This window comes from Ascidiella aspersa, chromosome 3 (genome assembly GCF_963924565.1).
Source record: "Ascidiella aspersa chromosome 3, kaAscAspe10.2, whole genome shotgun sequence".
NCBI lineage: Eukaryota > Metazoa > Chordata > Ascidiacea > Phlebobranchia > Ascidiidae > Ascidiella > Ascidiella aspersa.
In genome coordinates, this window is record NC_139449.1 from 28,447,482 (window position 1) to 28,453,481 (window position 6,000).

Below are 6,000 nucleotides of genomic sequence, written 5' to 3' on the forward strand. Positions count from 1 at the left end.
AGCTGTGGAAACTTATTTAGATCGAGATGTTCGCGGTAAAAACTACTTTTTAGCTGCGCAGAGAGAAATTTGTTTCATTTTTTTACAACTCACATTAACATTGAAATTGAATATAAAACAATTACATTTCAAATGAGCGAAAAAGATCAAACGGACATTTTTAATATGCTTTCTTTACATGGCCATAAGTAGCTATTCGAAAGCACTTCAAGAACAAAAAAGTTGCAGCGCTCAGTGCAATTCACTTTCACACAAAGTTGTACACTTTCAGAAACAGCATCCAAAACACATTTTGTAGTTTTATTTTGTTAGCAGGCCACATTCTATTCTAATATGTTAGCAGGTCACATTCTAATTCTAATACACTAAAAATTCACATGCTATATAAGGCGACCTAGACTAAGGAACAGTCAGGAAGTTTCAATATTTTAACAGTTACGGTACCTGAATGTTTATAGTGGTGCGGGAAAAAATCAAATCACACCGCGGGCCACATATTTTGGTTCCGCGGGCCGCATTTGGCCCGCGGGCCGCAGGTCGCACGCCCCTGGTTTAGATAAATAAATTGGTAATCGTCGCAAAAGTATTTCGTCACTTTATACTACCAACTTTTAGAGTCTCGCCGCTTTCGTCTGTAACCCCCTTTAATTCAGTAAAACGATTTCGAATATTTGAGTTTGACAGCGAAAAAATGACTTTTTTTTGGTTCTTACGTGGAATACTGCGTTTTTGTTAAATTTACCATTCGAAGGTCTAAGCCTCTAAGGAAAAGAACATTTGCATAGATGTAACACGTTGTGTAATAGTCGTGAAGTCGGCGAAACTTGAAACATTTCGAGTAAAATTTTGTAGGCCGCCAAGCTCTGACAACCATTTAAAGTTAAAACAATGATAAACTAAATTAGCGTTTTTATCACAGTTGTAACTTTTATTTGCCCTCGATTATTGTGACGTAACATTTCGTCGCATTATGACTAATCCATTCAAATTATTTATAACACGCGTTCACAACAACATAACCGCTTTGTCACATTTCTAACTGCAAAGTATGTGTCCTCAGATTTATGCGCCCGAAAATTTTATGGCGTCATACCTGTGTCGACAGTCAGGTGGCCTTGCTGTTTGGCATCATGACGCAATCGCAAAACAAATCATCAATGCTTTTTCGGCGCTTACAGTGATATGTTTATCGCGGCCCGTAAGTGTCATATATATCGGTGGAAACGTGTGTAAAAGTACTAACGACAAATGACACGAAATAGTGGCAGTGTAAATAAGCGGAGATGTTCGGGTCTATGCATTTCCCGCCAACAGCAATTTTAACGCCCGAGGCGGTCGCGTCGAGCACATTCTGTGATTTTGCCACACGGAAATTACACCAAACAGATTGCCCCAGGTCAAGTGTTTTTCTGCCGTATATGCATTTATGTCGCATTTAAGTGGGCTTACACCCTGAAATCCGTTTGTGCGGAAATGCAATGTCCTACATGCGAAATACTACTACTGGCAATCAGGGGCGGATTAAGGCGGGGGCTGCAGCCCCAGGCCTACCGCTAACAACTTTTTCTTCAAAAAAATAAGTCATAATCTAAATAACCACCGCTGGTGTCAGATTGTTTTATTGGTTGAAGTAAAATATCTGTTAAGCAAAAATCTATAAAAGTGGCTGAAGAAAACCTAAAAAAGCTGCAGAATCGAAAAAGGTGACTGAGTTTTTTCATGGAAAATAAACGAAAAACTGACAAAAAAAGATTTGTTTTTCTGCACTGCTAATAGAACTACGATTAACTTCGGAAATACCATAGCCGAAGCTTAATGTTTAGCTTTATTAACGACAATTAATTCATGCGGTTCCTAACGCATCTGCTGTTTTAAAAATGAATCTTTGGATAATCAAACGATTGCTCATTTTTATTCCTTAAAGCAGGGGTCGGCAACCTACAGCTCGCGGGCCGGATCCCGGTTCGCCAATGTAATTCATCCGGCCCGTCGCCACTTTGAAAAAACTAGACACTAGTCCATTTTAAATAGTCTATTTTAATGTATTTTTTTTAACTAGGTAAGACTATTTTAACTATACCGTACGTAAGTGCGAAAATTTTTTGCGCTTCGCGCTAATGATCTTTCTGCGTCCGGTCTGTTTGCGTTTTGATGCTGTCTTTTGAACGAGATCAGCGCTTCTTTACTGTTGCGCCATGGAAGGCTGCCAAGTGCGTCGCGGACAAACGAAAAACGTATTCAAAAACATTGGACATTGTACATATTTTTTTGTTTTTTATTTTCGGCAATGTAATAAAAACTTGCAAAAAATTTAAAAGAAATACGTTATGCCCAAAAAAATCGCGCTCGCTTCGCTCGCCAGCTGTGCCCTGCCTTACAAACGTCAACAAACACTGAACTAAAGATTAACTATTGCGCCAATACTCTTCTGTCTTCTTTAATGTAATGAAACACGTTTATAAGTGCAAAATAGATCCGAGGCCCGCCTGATTCACAGTTTTTCTAACATTTCAATAACACAATTCTTAGTTGACGTTTTGTGCCCGCAAATACCTTTCTGAGTTTGGTTTGGGCCCGCGACTAGAAAAAGATTGCCGACCCCTGCCTTAATGAGTAAAGAATCAAATGTGTTTCTCTGTTGGCCATAAGGTTGTATTCGTTAGCTCTACTCTGTATGGAAAAAAAATTTTTTGGAAATAATTGACAACGATGAAGTTATATCAACAGCTTGCTTTAGCTAGAAAACATATTAATTGAATCTGTTTGATAAGTAAATAAAACAATTTCATGTTATTTTTGGTTGGACAGAATAAAAAGGACCAATAGGCCTCTGGCTACCATACAGCCCCAGGTCCATGAAAACCTTAATCCGGCCCTGCTGGCAATACACGACAACATACTTTTTGTATAGTTTATATATGTTCGTGAATCGTAATGGTATACACTGAACTGTAAAACATTTGCAAAAATATTTTTATTAGTTCTCTAACTTTTTTTGTCGTCCCAATAGGAGTGTAAATAATTTTTATTTTTATTTTAAGATTGGGCCCCCAAACTACTTTGTTATTTTAAATCTAAATCATACAAATGGAAGAAAGGTAATAGAAATAAACAGGTCGTTGACGTTGTTGTCTTAATATATGTCATAGTATACATCCGTTAAATTTTGCTTTGTCGCATATTATCCAATATTAAGAAATTAGGGCATATAATTAGGTCCGCCCATAAATGTTTCATGTCGGTACATTTTCGTGACGCGGCTACGGTAGAATTTCCTGGCAAGAACTGCTTGGTCATTATGCCCAAGAACGTAGCTAAGTATGGCCAGAATCATGCTCGATGTTCGTGTCTTATCCGCCATTTGCATTTTAACAAATTAAGGTTTTACAGGATTTTACAGAATCTCCTCCTGTTGTAAAGTGTTTCATAGAAAAAAACCAGAATACCTGTGGAACAACGTTATTTCTATTGTGTAAAACGCATTTTGGTAGTTAAAAAGTGACGTTTTGCTATAGATGAATTTACGTCACTTTTTATGGCGTTCATAATTATGTAACTTTAGACGTTACATTTTGACACAACCTTGTGCATCACGGTACGAAGCAGCTATTTGACCTCACGTTTTGACGTAAGTTTGTGACGTCATCTATGAAAAAAGTATCATGCCCCCAAGTAAATTTCATAGATCTGCGCTTCCCATGATAATATATTAAACAACAGTGAAAGGTATGATATATTTTTTCACTTGCTGTACAATTTTCGTTTTGTTTTTTAAGGATAATAGTTCAATGTACAATTTAATATAACTAAAATTAGCTTTGGTTGTTCGTCACTCATTTATCATATGGCAATTACTTAAGGTCTGGCAGAATATTGTATGTGAACCAATTATATATTAATAGTATCCTATTTTTCACTTTCTCTTGGAAAAAATTAGAAACAAGTGTTTCTCAATGGATTTGTATTAGTTCGGGTCTACATATCAACCAAACAAAGGTTCCAGCTCAACCGGCCTGGGGAAAGTCCCCATTTTGGACTTTCAAAATGGCCGCCATAAAATACAGGTTTTTGCTCATATACCAGCTTCTACATCATCTATGAAAGAGATTATGGTGTTAAAGTATATGTTTTAAGGGTTAAGGAACCGAAATACCATTGCGTTTTTCACGTTTTTGAACATTTCTGCTATTTATTTTGAGGGGTGTAAGAATTACAAATACATCATTTCTAAAAAAAATATTTCCACAAACGGCCATGCAGTCACTGGATTAATATTATACAGCATCGACAATTTAGAGTAATTTCTAAATTTCGGTCAACTAACATCAAAGGGTAATACACTCACTAATAAACAAAGCCTTAAAGCCAGTTAATTTTACAATTATATTAAGTCCGATCAACTGAACAATTTTTTTGGAAATAAATACCAAGTCTCGCCTAAGCAACTAACTTGAAACATTTTAAGCATTTTTGAGCGTCCTCGGAGGACCATTTACTTTTCTTGAGAAAAGAGGACAAATCCAGATAATTAAAGAAAGGCAACTGCCAGTTGTCGTCAGACTCGGAGGATTTCATCTCCTAAAGAGCTTTTTGGGTTGTATTGGACTTATAATGGCGGGTTAAGGTTTGGAAGATTGGCCTTTTATATGGCCCGCATACTGTCACTCATATGTTAAAGGGAGCTGCATATTCAAAATATCTTCGAGTCCATTTTTTAAGAAAATGCAGCTGTTAATCGTACAATGATGACACGAGCAAAAATGTTTAGTCTTAGTATATCGATACAGTAAATAGAACAATCTAGAAAATCAAGCAAGTATCAAGAACATCAAAGCTCTGGGCTTTATATATCATGATACGTTATCGCTTGTTAGGCAATGCCTAGCCGCAGGACGATTGAGACCACCTTTAGACAGTAGCATCTATGCGACGATTTGTTACTGCGATTCAGAAGGAATTCCTCTAGTTGTTCCACGATACGTTAAGTAAAAACCAACCACCGGCCCGCCAATGTAATTCATCCGGCCCGCCGCCTCTTAGACAAACTAAGCACGAGTCCATTTAAAATACTTTTTGACTATTTTAACTACTTAAGTGCGAAAAACTTTCGCGCTTCGCGCGAATAAACCTTCTACGTCCGGTTTGTTTACGTTTGGTTTTGGTCCGCGACTAGAAAAAGGTTGCCGACCTGGTCTATAACGTGAACATTTGACCAAATTTAGATTTAAAAAACACAAAGGTTTTCTCATTAACTTAAACAAAGCTAATGGAACAGGTGTCATCTCATATTTAAATGCTCTTTCGATGTCTCTATCTCTTTCAGCAAGAACAATAAGTCGGTTAAAGAGAATTGTTTTTTTTTTTTCAACGTAAACCTTTTTAGGTCCAGCTTTTATATGTTTTTCAAGAGAACTTGGTGGTTTACTTTCATAGAAGTTTTAATAGGTTCGAGGTGAGTAGCATGGTCCAAAATTTATTGGATAATTTGACCAATATGCCATGCTTGTTCACAATTAACAGAATTTGTGTCGGTTGTAGTCAGTCCTGTTGAGAGTGAAGCTATCACAAGACGATCGCTTACTGGTATAAAAGAATTGAGATACGTAAACCATTCAACCATCGTAGTGAAACATTCATGGTCTTTCTGTAGACGTATTTTTGCCAAATCTTTGTAACTTTGATTGTATCTTTTAAAATCGACCCTTTCGTCCATCAGCATCTCAAGATGCTTTAAATGTGATAAGCTAGAGACGCAAACTTTTGCTGAGTTCGTATGGCGAAGCCTGCCGCTTGTGAGACTACCTTTTTATTTGGTTTTCCGCATAAGAGTCTTCTCTATTGTCATGTCGGAAAACTGTTCATCACTGTTACGAGTTTTGTGAAATCCATTCGTCCGAAACATCTCGTATGTCTTTTAATCAAACATTTCTAGTAGATATAGCCTTCCACTTTTGACATAATGGCCATCACTGGCTGCTGCAAATATGTAAAGCATAGATG